This window comes from Callospermophilus lateralis, unplaced genomic scaffold (assembly GCF_048772815.1).
Source record: "Callospermophilus lateralis isolate mCalLat2 unplaced genomic scaffold, mCalLat2.hap1 Scaffold_512, whole genome shotgun sequence".
Lineage (NCBI taxonomy): Eukaryota > Metazoa > Chordata > Mammalia > Rodentia > Sciuridae > Callospermophilus > Callospermophilus lateralis.
This window is the reverse complement of record NW_027514448.1, coordinates 919,763-937,090: the sequence shown is the minus strand read 5'-3', so window position 1 is coordinate 937,090 and position 17,328 is coordinate 919,763. Positions and strand designations below refer to the sequence as shown.

The following is a 17,328-nucleotide window of genomic DNA, read 5'->3' as shown; positions in this document are numbered from 1 at the left end:
AAATCTTTTCTGTTCTATAATTATATCAAATGTTAGAATTTTTGTCGATTACAAAATCTCCCTCCAAATATGGCTTTGGTCTGTCAGATGGGTGAGTACAGGCAAGTAGAGATGATTGGTGATTCTTTGCTCTTTCAGAGTTACACCATTTTGTGAATTTGCCTAAGGGTCAGAGTCGTGAAGAAGTCCACATAGAATATAATTGTGGCATTTCTCTTACAATTTTCTCCTGTTCTTTGATCTTCGTAGGAAATAACGTTTTGGTTGCAAAAAAAAAAAATCTAAATGTACAAAAAGCTTCTTTCATCTCACTCTCTATTTCCCTCACTGCCAAATTCTTACCTGTTGTGATAGGCCAGGACTTCTTTAAAAACATACATCATGTCTTATCTCCTAAAAATAAAAGTAAAATTAAAAAAGCGAAAAATGTTTCAGAAGTCTCTTTCTGTCTCTGGCTTGAAATCGGTTTACCAGTAAAGAGTCAAGTTCATCCAGACAGATGTAATGTATTATTAAGAGGGAAAATAAAACTATATATACAATATATAAGCTATATATACAAATATACACATTAGTACAGATAGTCAGAGGCATTTCAACATCTAGAGGAAAATTAGAGATGGGAAACAGTTGGTAAGAATGCCTACATTTTAGGATAGCCGTGGATTTGGTGCCCAAAAGAGAATAAGTCTGAGGTGGGGCAACTCAGTTTGCTTTGAAATCAAGGACTCCAAAGTTGTTAAAATTAGATTGCTCTAAGATAGATGTTAGGGTTCACTGTCAGGAAAATACATTGTTTAACATTTATGGAGCACTTATTTTTTTACATGCAAGAAGAACTTTGTATTTTCTTTAATTTGAATTAGCCAGTGAACTCTTTCAATTTACTTTTTTTTTCTCTTTTTTTCAGACAACTACTATGGTGTTTTAAATGAAATTTATTGCTTCTTCAAACTTCTCCATTAGACAACATGCCTTTATTCTATAATTTATTGAATGCTGAGAGAAAAAAAAAATCTTATTTACCTTTGTACCTTTCTGTTTTTCCAAGGGGATACCTCTTGCCTTGCCAGAATCTTTTATATTTTAACTAATTCAGTGGTGAAAGTTTTAATTTGTTATTTGTTTCTTCCTTTTTCCAAACGAAAGTTATTGTTGTAAAGAATTTAAATTATTACTAATTCACTACTCAGAAACTTACATAATAATCCTAACTTATATTCACCATTATAGTCCTTAATATTTAAAATATGTGTCCTGTCTTGTTTTGGTCTTATTTATTCGAAACTGTTCATTCTCACTATTTGTACTGATTTCTTCTTTTTGTTTTAAATAACATTTTGACATATTTTTCTGTAAATTAGCTGTATTTTCTTGAGTCTGATTCCTTTCTCAAAGCATGAGAGTCAAGCTTTAGATGGGTCAAAATATCATCATGGGATTATCCTCTATCTATGCTTTCTTAGATATTTCATTCCTAATCATGGGACCAGTGGCCATATTATCAATTTTATTTCTATTTGTTTTAAGAGAAATAAACATTTCTAACAGGAAAGTAATAAAAACTGAAAGAAATCAATGTTATATGTTAACAGGTATGACTAAATTATCAGAAAGTCAAATCAATTATTTGCATAGAACAAAGATAAAAATAGGAATAAGAATATAATGAACTTGATAAAATGAAGGGAATAATTAAAGGGGAATAAATGTATGGTCTCATGCGTTAAAAATATTGTGTGGAGACTTACTTGATGCATATACAAGACTTATAACTGATTTTACCATAGCAGATTTCATTAAATTGTGAGAGTTTTTAAATACATTAGTGATTTTTTTCTCTTTTTCTCAGAAGAAATACATAAAATAATACTCATGTCTTTAAAAGTGAAAATAAACCTCCTTTAGTTTCCTCTGGTGTGCTAGATAAAGGAACAGATGCTGACAAGGCAATTAGCAAATCATTGTGGTCACACTATAGGGAACTGCTTTAGCAAACAGAAACTTAAGGGTCCCCGTATTCACTGTTAATGTTAAATTTGTGTTGTCTTAGTTTTTCCTTGGAGATTAGAAGTCTGAGTCATTACACTTAAGCTTATCACTTAACAAAGCAACATAGTAGCACCATATTTCTGGAATATAGCATTTTCAGTTACTTTCATAATAAAACTAACATTTACAGTGAGGGTGAATGTAAATAGTAGCAAGTTAAAATTGAGCATTACTGAAAATCTGGAAAATGACTTGTATGTTTGTTCCAATGCCTTCTTTAATTTGTTCATATATGTTGGAAGCCTGAATTCTTGGTGATACTTACTGACAATGCATGGGAGAACCAGTATTTATATGGAGTTCTGAGAACACAAAAGACCAACACTCTTCATAATTACCATTGTGTGTGATTTTGAATCTTGATACAAATGTTTTCTAATAAAACGACTTATTAATTCATAATTATTTAAAAGAAAATGATACTAATGTCACAATAGGAAAAATGAACTTAAAAATGTGCTGTTATGCCAAATTTACAAATGGAATCTAGAAATTTTCAATTATACAATTCCATTTTTGTTCCATTTCTTTATCACTGCTTGCTTCCACTAGATGTCAGTATTGGATAAGATGTGAGAAGTGCTTTCCTTAAACTATTAACTGATTTCAAACTGCTTTTATAAAATGTCTAACCCCTATCTAGTATGTATGCTCATAAGTACATTATGTAAATTTAATATGTGCAAAAGATTATGTTTATGAGTTACCCAGAAAGTTTGACCTTGTGCTTTACTTACACACTAATTATAAAAGTGAGACATTTCAAAACCAGTATAATTAATACCAACTTGCATTGCTCTGAAATGATGCTCATGGTTTATGCCACATTCTATAAAAAATGTAACACTTCAATTTGGATTTGTCCTCACTACAGCCTTTATATTTTGAAACGAAGAAGGCATATACTTTTAAAGTAGAGGCCTCCAACCTTCACCTTGACCACCGGTTTCACTCTGCTGGCCCTTTCAAAGACACTGCTACAGTGAAGATCAGTGTTCTGGATGTAGATGAGCCTCCTGTATTTAGCAAGCCACTTTACACCATGGAAGTTTATGAAGACACCCCTGTCAGGACCATAATTGGCGCTGTAACTGCACAAGACCTGGATCTGGGCAGTAGTGCTGTTAGGTAAGAATAAGAAATATTTTCTTTTTATGTGTCTTGAAAACAAAACAAAAACTAACAATTAACAATTTTCTGACCAAAAGTGCATCATGATTTACATATAGAATACGATGCTATAAATTATATATAAGAATAGAGGAAGTGCTGTAGGATTTGGACCAAACATCTGTATCAGTCCTCCTTGCAACATTTACCACAGATAAGCTATTGGATATGTCACACAAACTAACAAATCTCAATTTTTAATCTATGAAAGATTTAATAAATGAAGTTCAAAGAATGATTTTCCAAATTAGTTAATTTAAGACACTTTCACAGTGCCTAGAATGTAGCAGCCATGTTATAATTATTTTAAAATTTCTGTCCCCAAAGTTAGTGTTTAAAAATGGATGGTTTTGTCATTTGCTATTTGAAAGCAATTTTTTTTCTTATTGTAATGACTTTTCATTCTGAATGTGAGATTGAGACAATGAAAACACATTTAGTCAGTCCAAGAGTAAGATGAATTAAGGAATTGCCCAGAACTCAGACTTTGCATGGAGCTCTTTTCTATGGATACCTCCTCACTAATCTCTCTCTCTCTCTCCCTCCCTTCCTCTTTCCCTCCCTCCCATAAAGCTATAACTTACAATAGCACTGTGGAGGGATAATAAAATCCCCTTTTCCTTACATTGATCCTGCAATAGGATTGAGACTTCCTTCCATATTCTGTTGTTTGCTAACTGACCCGAACCCAGACTTTGCACAGAGCTCTTTCCTATCAATACCTCCTCACTAATCAATCAATCTCTCTCTCTCTCTCTCTCTCTCTCTCTCTCTCTCTCTCTCTCTCTCTCTTCTCTTCCTCTCTTCCTCTTTCCCTCCCTCCCATAAAGCTATAACTTACAATAGCACTGTGGATGGATGATAAAATTTCCTTTCCTTACATTGATCCTGCAATAGGATTGAGACTTTCTCCCATATTCTATTGTTTGCTAACCGACCTTACACATCTTCAACTCTTGAGAACCAATAAAGAACAGCAATAAAAGCTATTCTGGACCAAATTAAGAAAACATTATGTAGTCTTTTAAAACAAAAATACTCTATTGATATAGAGAGGAATAAACATATCTCTTAAGATTTTATGACATGTGGTAAGTAAATACCAAAAATTTGTGTCATGTATTCAGTGGTAGAAAGCACATCACTGTAGATAGCACAATCTGAAGAAGTGGTTTGAAAGCATGTATTTTTTTATTGTATTCATCTGAATCTATCCCATGGGGTGCTCAGTCAGTCTAGGCTGTAGTCTTAGATTACCACAGACTGGGTGAATTAAACAATAAACATTTATTTCCCAGATTTCTGGAGGCCGTAACTTTCAAAATCCAGGTGCCAGCAAGTCTGGTATCTGGTGAATATTTAGAAGATGGTGGTCATCTTCTTCAGTGGTCATGAGGCAGAAAGAGACAGAAAGTTCTCTGTGGTCCACTGTTTAGGAGCATGTGGGCCCCACTCACACAGCTTAATCACCACCATCTCTTAATACCATCATATTGGAGATTCAGATTTTGTATCATGACTTAAGGGGGTGAGATGTTCACAAGCACTATGTCCTTAACATTCCATTCTGACCTATCAAGATTCTTGTCCTCACCTTCAAAATGTGTTCATTCCTTCCCCAGAGCTCCCAAAGTCTCAAATTATTCCAACATAATCATTTGAGTCTAAAGTACAAAGTCTAGCTAAATAATATCTAAACCAAATATGGTTGAGATTCAAGGTAAGATTCATGCTGAGGCAAAAATTCCCTCCAGCTATGAACCAATGAAACCAAACAAGTTATGTATTCCCAAAATACAATTCTGTGACCTAGGTCAGACATCACCATTCAAAAAGGGAAAAGCAGGCAATGCAAAAGTGATGACAAGTCCTATGTGAATGTGTACTGCAGCAGGCCAGACTCCCTTCAGCCCTAAGATTTAAGAATAAACCTTCTCTCGGTCAGTCCTCTGCCCTCCTGGACCACTGGGGCAGAGCTCCAGGCTTTTGCACTCATCAGGGTGCTAACATCACCCCTACTCCTGAGCAGGACTCTACACATGCTGTTGCTCTCTATGTTGGCCCTACCCATGTAGGAAGGTGGCCTCCCAGCCCTCTATTTGGCATCCTCACCCTTTGGCTCTACAGGCATTGATCTTGCACTGTGAAATCACTGGGAAGGCAGCCATGACCCTAGCCCTAGGGAGGTTAGATTATGTTGGAGTCCTTCTTTTGAACTAAGGAAAGCACATGTTCTCAGTTGAAGGTACTGTAGGGCTTTGGAAGTCTGCGAGCCTTCTTTTGTTTTTCTCACTGGTTTCTTCAGTTTTTTTTGGCAGAGCTGCTGCTGCTGTGATGACATCTTTACTCCTGGCTTTTGTTGTTATGGTGGTTAGAGTCTGTTGCTCACACCCACAGGAATCCCTTTATCAAATTAGTAGTCTGCCAACCCCTACTGTGCTCTTCTAAACACACTTTCTCATGTTTTACAGTATGGATGAGCTATTTCCACATTTTAAGATTATGATTTCCACTGGCTTAACCATTCCATCTTTAGTTAATCTCCCTCCACGTTTTGCTGTAAGTAATTAGAATGAACCAAGTTTCTTCTCCAACATTTTGTGTAGAAAACTCAGCTAAATAGTAAGTTTCACACCTTGAAAGTTATATGTTCCACAAAATGCTAGACTGTGAACACACTTCCCCAAGTTCTTTGATCTTTGATAATAAATATTGCCTTTCCTCCAGTTCCTAGTAGGTTCTTTATTTCTCTCTGAACTTCAACAGAATGGTTTTACCATCTACCTTCTACAACACTTGTTGGTGATTTCATACCTGTTCTCTAAGTAGACAGAAACTTTCTTTATACTTCTTTTCTTCTTTCTGTGCCTTATGCAGGTTGACTCTGAATGCCCATAATTTATAGAAATGCAAAGGTCCCTAATACCATCTATAAGGGTTTCACCTCTGAACCTAAATACTCCACAAAATGCTGACCTGTAATACCATTACATTGCAGGTTACAACATCAATATATATACAAGGGGAGCATGGCCACTCAGATCACAACAGATTCTTTATTTTCTATAGCACATCTGTGATAAGGACAGAACTCTAAAAGAAGCACATCTGTCTCACAAAAAGGGAGAAAAATTATAGTAATGAGCATACCTTACTTTTCAGGTCAAGTACTGGCCAGTTTACTCATGGGGCTCAGGCTGTTTTTCTGCATGTCAACATTGCAACATGTTTCAGTTCCAGTTAATCTAAAGAGAATGAGTAGAAAATGCCTTGCAAACAAAATTATAGTTTTTTTAATAAATGTGTAAAGCTATTAAAGAAATACTGAAGATTGTAACAAAAAATAATGAAAACATTGAAAAAAACACTGATTAAAACTCTATACAATTTAATAAAAGAGAATTGGGGTAACAGTCCAATTGCATATGTCGAAATCACATTCAATTTTTTAATTGTTGAATTACATGATGATACAAAAAACATTAACAAAAGTTGTCCTTCTAATGCAGCACTTCAAAACCCTTTCACACAGAAAAATTTAAAGATTACATAAGTAGAACTCATCCTTAGGTAAAGGGACAGTTTCAAACCCAGGAAAATTGTCAAATTAATGATCCTGGTATGAGAAGGAAAAGAAAGATACATTTCAGAGAAATTATCCTGCACAAGTGGGCTTTCAAGTTTCATTGTTTATGTCATAGGAGTCAGGGCAATGCCACTTTATTTTAAAGTCACACCCTAGTCTTTCTTCTAATGAGTAGTGCCTGCTTCCAAGATGAAGATGGATCTAATTGATTCTGTGAGAGTTGTCGAAAGACAGAATTGTTTTGAAAACATGAAACTGGTCCATGTTCATGGAGTAAACAACAAACTTGAATCATGCCAGTTGTGGAAATATCCTGTTGAGTCATCTTCGTTTGGTGTAAAAACATGTTTGCTCACTTAACAATGATAGTGAAAATATGTTCTGAAAACTAAATATCAAATATATAATTATTTGACACATTAGGGTACAATCTATTTGTTTTTTTTTCTTTGTTTAATATCTTTTAACAGTGTTACTATGCAAGGTAAAATTTAGTAGTGTTAATCTTTTATTCTGGATATTTTATTACTGCTATTATTCTTATCATTACACTGAGCACAGTAAAGCCAGAAGTAATATCATCACCAAGAACTAAACCAGCTTCAAAGAAAGATTGGCTTTGATTTTCTGCCTGGCAAACTTACCACACAGTTCCCTAGTAGTCTTAGTTTAATTTGTAAATATTTTCCCCTTTGTTCTTCCAGCCTTTGCCTTTTAATGCTCTCTTCTTCTGCCCCTAGTATTGTCTACCCTTTGTGGTAGAACATGTTACAATAAAGGTCATAAAAATAATTTCTAGTGAGGCAAGTCTGACTGCAACATGTGTACCTATTACTAGCTACTTTTTCAATACACCAGAAATTTAATCAGATGGGCAAAAATACACATTTATCCACAAAGCACATGTGGGAAGAGACACAAAAGTGAAGCCAAGCTTCCCATATGGCATGCTAAGGCAACAGATAAAATTTATTTTAATTATTGATAAAATTGGATCGGGAGATACTACATGTTCAAAAAATGTCCATTCTATTTTTTTATCTTCCTTAGCAGGAATTTTGTGATGATTAAAATAAGTGGTGGTATAAAATATTTCTAGATTAATCTGCCACATTCTATGAGCTGCATATGTGATTTGTTACTTTTCCTTCAGCATATAAAGTTCAGAAGGCCAGATACTGCTCTTCACTGGATTTTTATCTATCTATCTATCTATCTATCTATCTATTTATTTATATTTGGAGTCAGGGTTCTATTATGTTGCCCAAGCTTGACCTAAATTCACAATTCTTCTGTATCAGTCTTAATAGTAGCTGAGATATGATCACAATCCACCAATCCCCTCTCTTCTGCATTGGTCTTGATGAATCCCACATACCTCAAACATTAATGTTATAATTTGTTCTAGAAACTTCACTCCATGAAGCAGTGGTTCAGAGGTAGGGATTTTTGACAGTGATTAGGGCTAGAAGATAATTGGTGGATTAATATATTTAATGGAATAATAACTTGAGTGGATTATTGGGTGGTAACTGTAGGCAGACGGGGCATAGCTAAAGGAAGTCTGGTTTCTGTATTGTATTATATATAATATGATACATATATTATATTATATATGTAATTATAATATATATATTTATTTAAAGAATATGTGCACTATAAGAATTTGTTTTATATAAAGATATATGGTGATGATCCATAAAAAATTGTATTGTATTATATTATATATATTGTATTGTATATAATATTATATACAATACAATATAGAATGCCACTGGAAGCCTGGTTCTTGAATTGTATTATATTATATATAACATCATATTACATATATATAATTATAATAATATATTTGTCTCTATGCTCTTCCTCCCTCCCTTTCTCTTCCTGCCCCTCATTTCTGACTGCCATAGGTTTTGTGACTTTCTTCTGCTACATCATAAGTTTAGAGCAATGGAGTTGGCCAACTATAAACTGAAGTTTTGAAACTGTGATCCCAAAATAATTTTTTCTACTCTAAATTATTCTTGAGAGTTATTTTGCTCAAAGCAATACACAGCTGACTAATACAATTACCTAGAACATAGGGGTAGATAAATAAATATTGGTTAAATTAATGACTTGATTTCTATATTATAAACTACAACCAAATAGCAAACTATTCATTTATAAATATTTTCTGTATGATGCAAAAATCAAAATGATTAAATATTTTGTTTACAAATATAGAACAATACATGGGAAACTCAGTAATTAATTAATAGGACTTGCTTCTAAGAAACACTGCATATATATTTTTTATGGATCATGACCATATATCATTATATATAACAAATTCTTGTAGTGCATACACTCTTTAAATGATTCTAAGAATATATATATATATATATATATATATATATATATATATATATATATATATTATTAAAATTCACATTGCAAATACAAAGTAAAGAGATAAGGCTGCAGTTCTAAAAAGTATTAAATATTTTATCTTAATAAATATTTTATAAAGTTTTATAGGTACTACTTTTCCTTAAGATCACAGTATCTGAATACTGTGATCTGAATCACAGTATTTTAAAATAAAAAGTGGTCATGAAAACAGAAATAATTCTCTTCTACTAACTGATAAAATATAATACAGGAAAAACTTACTAGAGTCATAAAACCAACTGGACTCTAGAAAAGGAAATATGTTTCAAGTTTACAATAAGAAACAAATAGTGTGTTGGTTTCTATGCCATAAACTATTCTTCGTGGATTATTTTATTAAGTTAGGAAGAGCTAACTATTTACCATAGTTGAAACTAATTTCCAGTAAAAGATATATTATGAATTCTTACATCACTTGAAAACCTGCAGAATCAAATGAGAAGAAACAACTCCAAAAATGTTAAATGAAAAACATAAAGATATTGTGTATAAATATTGGTGGACCAAAGAGAAAAAGCAGACAGGACTTGATTTGAAATACTTCAAAGAAACTCAAGGCAAACATGCATTAAAGGGGACACTAATTTAGAAACTGCAGTAACAGCTGAATGTGTTAATCTCTGGGGAGTTTGCCTTATTTGAATTTGTCACAACTATGCTATCCTTAAGATTTAGGACCCTCAAGAGAATTATTTTTCTGAAATTGGTTTTTGTATGAAGTCTACTTGCAAATATGCTGATGGCATATAGCTTTCATTAACTGCATTTATAGAAGCTAAGAACAGATAATCATTTTACACAAAGGGAAAAAAAGAGTGGGGGAGGAAATTAATTTTTCTGAGAAGAGATTGATCAAACTTCCTTTTGCTATGACATTAGAGCATAAGTTCTATAAATATAATATCAAAATCCTCATGTATGTAAGCCCTTAAGAAAAAAAGGCCACACACACACACACACACACACACACACACACACACACACCTCTGCTTAGGATAGATTTGGAAAAATGCCCTTTCATATATTCATAAGCATATGCATACTACATTTTATTAATAACATTGCATTGCATATTAGGATACATGTTTTACTTCAAAAATATTAACTTTGTATATTGCATTTAAAGCTTGTTCAATAAAAGTATTGAATCAAGTAGGTTTTCACTTGCACATTTTGGGGGTTATTGTTAAATAGTACCATGTTAGTCAGCTCTTCATCAAAGTCACAGAATACATGAGAAAAATAAACTTAAATGAAAGATGACTTATTTGGGCTTACAATTTCAGTTCACAGATTCTTGGCCAAGATGCTTTTGACTTGTGGCATCTCAGTATCTTATGCAGTGGAAAATTGGGGCATAGAATGTCTGTCCACCTCGGGGTGACCAGAAAACCAAATAAAAAAAGTCCTGTTCTCACTATCCCTGTCATAGCCTTGCTCCCAATGATGGAGGTAACTTCCTTCCACTACGCTATGTCTCTTAAATGTTCTTTCAGTAATTTGGAATTGGCAATGAAATATGCATATTCTTTTGGTACCTGTGAAAGCAGAAGTCTAGGATGAAGGAAAAGAAGTGGAGTATAAGAAATTATTTTAGTGATAGGGAATGTGATTTTTTTTGAACAATAAAAAAGTGGTGCTAAATCATGTCTTCATAATTGTTCAAATGCATTTTAAAACTTATCAGTGATTTGATTTTCATAACTGTGATCTCACCTAATCACCTTGGGTAACCATTGCTTGTAAACTCAGCAGGAACCCGCCCCTGGGAGACAATAAGGTATACTTGTTGTAGACATGCTCTTATCATGTTATTGGTCCTTCTGAATCTTGCTCATATACCATATTTCTAGTTGACAATACAAAATGACAACAACACTCTTACAAGCATGCATTGCTTATTTTGTTTTCACTAGGAAAAAAAAATTCTGTTCCCTCAAACCTTATATCCAAATAAGGATTTATTTATATTGGTAGCAAGCGACTATCAACATATAATGATATCATCATATTTAATTTGTACTAGTTCTGGAATGTGCACATGTCTCACATCACACACAATAGAATAGCTCATATTATTTTACAGAGAGAGAAATCAAGATACCAGAAGATCAAATCATGTCTTCAGAAAGGATGGCAAAAGATTTGAAGAAATACAGCTAGATCCCCAAGTTCTCATTATTATAAGCCTTGGAACAAATAGCCAAAGAATTAGCTTTAATTTACAAAGAAATTTTATATTAGTTTAGTAATACATTCAATTACGCAGTGTCACTGTAATGGAAAGGATGGTGATTTATTTCAGAGGCCAACCTGTTTTGCCTTAGGTAACTCCTCAGGAGTTCTGACCACCCAGGTGAACATGGGATGTATCATGGACCTGAATTGCTATGCTTTCCTTTTGTAGTAGTTCAGGTTACTTGCTTTATCTCCAAGTGCTGAGGGAGCAAACATTTAAAAAACCCTTTCCATTCTCTTTCTTTTCTTTTCTACCTTGTGTGTGTGTGTGTGTGTGTGTGTGTTTGTGTGTGTGTGTGTGCAGGGTGATGGTAACAGGGATTGAACTCAGAGGTACTCAACCACTGAGACACATCCCCTGCCCTATTTTGTATTTTATTTAGAGACAGGAGTTGCTTAGTGCCTCACCTTTGCTAAGACTGGCTTTAACTTTGTGCTCCTCTTGCCTCAGCCTCCTGAGCTGCTGGGACTATGGGCGTGTACCACAACACTTGGCTCCATTCATTCTCTCTATAATTTCTTCAGTTGCTTTTGGAGAATAATTATTTTGTCACACTAATTTGAAATTGTGTATGTATGTGTTTGACCTATAATAATTAGTTATTTTAAATGCATAGTAAATAATCATCATATATTTTCCTGAAAAAATACGGTAAAAGTCAATAATCATTAGAAAATTAAAGAAATTAGTCCATGAAATAATCTGTCATAAACCATTCAATGAATTATTAGAATGTGAATAATTTTAGTGTAAATTAACTAAAGAGTACACATGTCTAGTTTTGTAGGAAATCAAGCTTACTTAGAAGAAATAAAAGAAATAAAAAATTCTTTAAAACATAATATAAGCTTTTAAGACACAAATGGTAAATTGCTTTAGATAAAATAGCAAACAGATCCAGACCATTTTGCTGTGGCTCCTAGAGACAGTAAATAAAATTAATGATGACATGAACAAACATACTACTTCAAGGCACTAATATGAAGTAGTTATGATGAAGCTATCTGGAAAGTACTTCAGGATAAGTATGTTTAACACTCATTGATATAAATTAAGAAATTCCATGTCTACCCTCTAGCCTGGATATTGTTAATAAGAGCAGTCAGATGTTCTTATAAAATAATACAGTGCACCCATGTAAGTACAAGGCCCTATGACTGAACAGGGAACTCACTGATAAACTCTAATGAAAGGAACTTCTTATGTACTCAACAAAACAAAATACAAAACTCTTGTTTTGCTATTTTCATTTTTGAGAAACCAACATTAACATCAATTTAAACATGTAGGTTAGACAAAAGAAATAACACAGGAGGATTTTGTAGGAAAGAAGTGATGGATGTCACTCATAAGGACTTGAGGACCCTTCATAGGAACACCACGAGCAAAGGCAAAACATGCATTTAGTGCTGCAGGGAATTCAGAAAATAGCTGGATTGAATTGAGAACCACGGCCCAATGAAGGACGCATAAGATCCAGAGTCAGAAATATTTCTAGGGATGAAATGCCTACATTTATTAAGCACATTCTTTATTTGTATTATCAAACCCTGCTATCTGTATGTTTCAATACATAACAAAGCTGAGAACCTGTGTTTTATATTCAAGACATCAAGTTCAGAACCCAAGCTTAGTATTGGTGTAAACCACATTTTCCACCATTACAGCAAGCTGCTTCAAGGTCTCAACAAATTGAACAAATGGTCACATATAATGCTCTGGGAACAGATGATGTTTTTTTAAAGAAAAAAAAATCTTTTTCTGAGAGTATCTAAAGACAAAATACATGGTCCACATAGAACAAGAGAATGGCAGAGTACAGGGGAGTCTGAACACTGACATGCACATGTATCAAAAGATTCATAGTTAGAATACAATGTGTGACTGTTTAAGAAAACAACAAACAACAAACAACCACAACAACAACAACAAAAACAGGCCTGTCACTTTGGTGCACAACTGTAATCCCAGATACTCAGGAGGCAGAGGCAGAAGGGTGGCAATTTTAAAGCTATTCTGGACAACTTAGTGAGACTCTGTCTTAACTTAAAAGGAATGAAAATATAGTTCATATAGTTCAATGGTAAAGCATCTCTGGGTTCAATCCTCAATACCAAACAAAAAAAAAGGAAAGTATGAGAAAATTAAAGGAAAATGAATACATAACAAATATAATTTTAGGGGCTGGGGATGTGGCTCAAGTGGTTGCGTGCTCGCCTGGCATGTGTGCCGCCCGGGTTCGATCCTCAGCACCACATACAAAGATATTGTGTCCACCGAAAACTAAAAAATAAATATTAAAATTTTCTCTCTCTCTCTAATATATATACATACATATATATATATATATATATATATATATATATATATATATATATAATTTTATTAACACATTTTATATTTATACCTCTTTAGACACCTATTCTAAGCATATTACTTATATCCAAATGAGATATTTAAACAAAGAAGTGAAACATTTCTGTGTGTGTGTGTGTGTGTGTGTGTGTGTGTGTGTGTGTGTGTTACTCTCTAATACTCTCTTGAACCCAGGGTGTTTTTGCAACTAAGCTATGTCCCTAGTTCTTTTTATTTTATTTTGATACAAGGTTTCAATGAACTTCCTGGGCTGGCCTGAAACTTACAGTCCTTCTTCCTTAGCCTCCCCTTTCACTGTGTCCCATGTCCCAGCAAGAGTGCCAACTATTTAACCATTCTAACTTTATAATGTGTTTAGTTTGTCATTAAACATCTAAAACAAACAATCAACTATCCAAACTGAGATACAACTTTGAATTTATTAAGAAAAATTTAAAAATAAGGAGAAATATAAGATAAAGAAATAAATAAATGAAAGAAATAAAGATCTCAGTGTTTATATGAACCTTTTTAAACTTATATTTGCCTAAAAAGGTTCATATAAACACTGAGATCTCTAAGAAAAAAGTTTAAAGCTTAATTGTTATTGTTAAGGAAGCAATTACACTCTGAGTGTTGATGTATATGGCTGAAGTTTTCATTAAAATGTTTCTGCAAATAGATTCAATTGACTTTCATTTCATTAGCTGTCCAAACACAAAAGCAACAACAACAACAACAACAACAACAACAACAAAATATTAGCAACTTAGAGATAAGAATGAAGAGATTTTGATATATAATAATTACCTAAACAAAAGACTGTTTTCTACATTGACCTGAATTATTATTTTTACATTTTATTACCTAAGTATAAGATGTAATAGTTTTAGTATAGTTCAATACCATCAAGTACTTTTTACAAAATGTTTTGAGAATTAGGACAGGGTCAAAGATAGCATTTCCATTAACTCAGAGGAAGTTATTTAGGTAAATTAAAAGAAAGAATTTTAAGGGGAATGCTTACCTAATGAAGAGAATAAAAGTTTTTGAGGCATTTCTAAAAACTCATTTACAAAGAAGTAATAAAAACTGTACTCTATCAGGTAGCCTTCACAGGTCAGGTTACTGTTTTTTTTTTTTTTTAATTTATTTCTATGCAATTGTTAAACCAGTTTTCTTTGCAATAGTCATTGAAAAATTGTATGAATTGTTTTATATATCATAAGTATTTAGTTTTTCATTTAAATCTCAACTATTACTGAGTAAGTAGAAGATGGTACAAACATACTTTATTGTTATGTCTCTTGTTTATTGAAAAGGGTACTGCTGGGATTAGTTGCAAGTAAATATCAATCTATCCTTAGATTTTAATGAAGACTCTTGGAAACTCAAAGTGTGTGATTGTTGTCTCTAGGAACGTATATCTCCTGAAAAGCCCTTCTATATTTAGAAACTATGCCGTGTCTTCTTGAAATGTTCAAAAATTATAGTTGTGGTTTCATTGTCAGATCATGGCAATTATTTTTTCTGCTACTGGTCTCCCAATTGTTATATTGGGTAAAATATCACAATAAAAAAATGATAGCTCTTGTTCAACATTTACTCTTTCATTGGGCACTGGATTCAGTCAGTCATGTGAAGGCAGGACATCAGAAAAATACTAGTCTGTATAAGTTTCAGCCATATTCCAGAAGTCAGGGGGCTTCCTCATAGGAGAACATCCAGAGAAAAGGGTACCAAATGTCACCAGGGGACAATCTAAAAACTGGGTGACATAAAATGGTGAATGAGAGCCAAACACAGAAACCATTTATAATACAGAGCCTGAGAATCTGTGCTCATGGTTTGTGTTTGAGAGATTTGTGCGGAGCTTCGTAGTTCAGGTATTTTAAAGTTGAAGATAATGTATAGCATAACTTGATGCTAGAACTAAGCATAAGTTTGTGGGTATGGAAGTATATTTTATCTGGAAATTAAATGAAATAATGTTGACAGACAGAGGAAACGGAAAACACACACACAAAAACACACAGTGCAAGTTGACACGTGTGATTCTGGGTCAAAGCAACACATTTTATCTTTTTAACAAGACAGTTACACAGTCGGGTACATATTATTTTCCAAATTTTGTAGAAATGAAGAATAGTGTGCATTAGAAAGAAAGATTTCACACCTAACTGTAAAAAGAATGAGTGATATTTTACATCACTCACTCTGTCCAGAAAACAAGTGTTCTTCAAACTATTTCATTGCATTTCAGTAATAGTCAATTTATGTAGTGCACTTATATGTCAGTGTCAGACTGAGCAAAGTAAATGAAATTTGCTTACTATGGTAACAAAATACAGGATGCTGTAGACACATTATTATTTATTTAGAGGTTTTATTTGTTTTGTAGACTGAATTTAAGGCCTTGTGCATTCTAGGGAAGTACTATATTACTGAGTTAAGTCCTCAGCCTGACATATTATTTTATGCATACATTATGCAAATCATTGAATATTTAATATGTTGTCAAAAAACTTAAAATGTATGTAATTAACTACACAAAGTTGTATTTCTGTTTGAATCAAATTTGTAAATTATGACATGTCTCCAAGTATTAAGTATAAGTAAAATGGTAAATTTTTATTTTGTCTGGGAATGTGAAGTTTTTTCTGGGATTTAGGAATTTGAGTATTAAAGCTAATGAATTCTTCTGCAAATCAGAAAAATAAATTGGTTTTCCTGAATAAAACATGTTAAAATTTCTTATTGCCTTCTAGTGGAAATATTTGGCTGTCATATAAACTGGAATAATTGTTTCTGTGCATCAAATTAAGTGCAAAATGTAAGTTGCAAGTTGTCTGTGGAGATTACTATCCCAGGCAGTTGGTAACAGAAAAATGAACAAAACTAGTCTCTACTTTTAAATAATTTAAAAGGCAGTGGGAAAGAAAAGAGATTGAATCACCTACAGGAAATATATACAAGCTATGTTATCTTATTTGGAATCTACCGTATTAATTGAATATTATTGCCGGGGTTCGGCTGCAGCAAAATAACCTGAGGGTGACAAGGAACTTGTGTAGACTGATACAGCAGGAGTGGGAGCCATTGTTTATTGTAGGATAGGAGCGGTATATGCACATTCCCCACAGCTTATCTTAATTAACATAAATTAGATACAGCAGTCAACCAATAAGGAATCTCCACACTTAATGGCTCGCTGGAGTTACTTCACAAACCACTCCCTTTGGCAAAATGCCAGGCACCATCTTGACTTGTTTACAGACCCTAACATTTTCCCCTTTTGTTTAATTTAAATAACAACCATAGTGATTTTTACACAAACCATAAATAATCTGCTACAAGCAGAAGGGGAGGATACAAAATGCCACAATTCCAAGCCAATTGATGGCTCCATGCAAGGAGCCCTTGGAAAAATAATACCAGCAATGACACTGTTAGCAAAGATATCGAGTTACAATTTGTTGTAGATTACAGTTTG

The 17,328-nt window shown here is 33.3% G+C and overlaps 1 pseudogene; it reads left to right on the top strand.

Annotated features, from left to right (window-relative positions):
- The window catches only part of LOC143387410 (cadherin-12-like), a 78,982-nt pseudogene that overhangs the window by 26,511 nt on the left and 35,143 nt on the right, over positions 1-17,328 (top strand).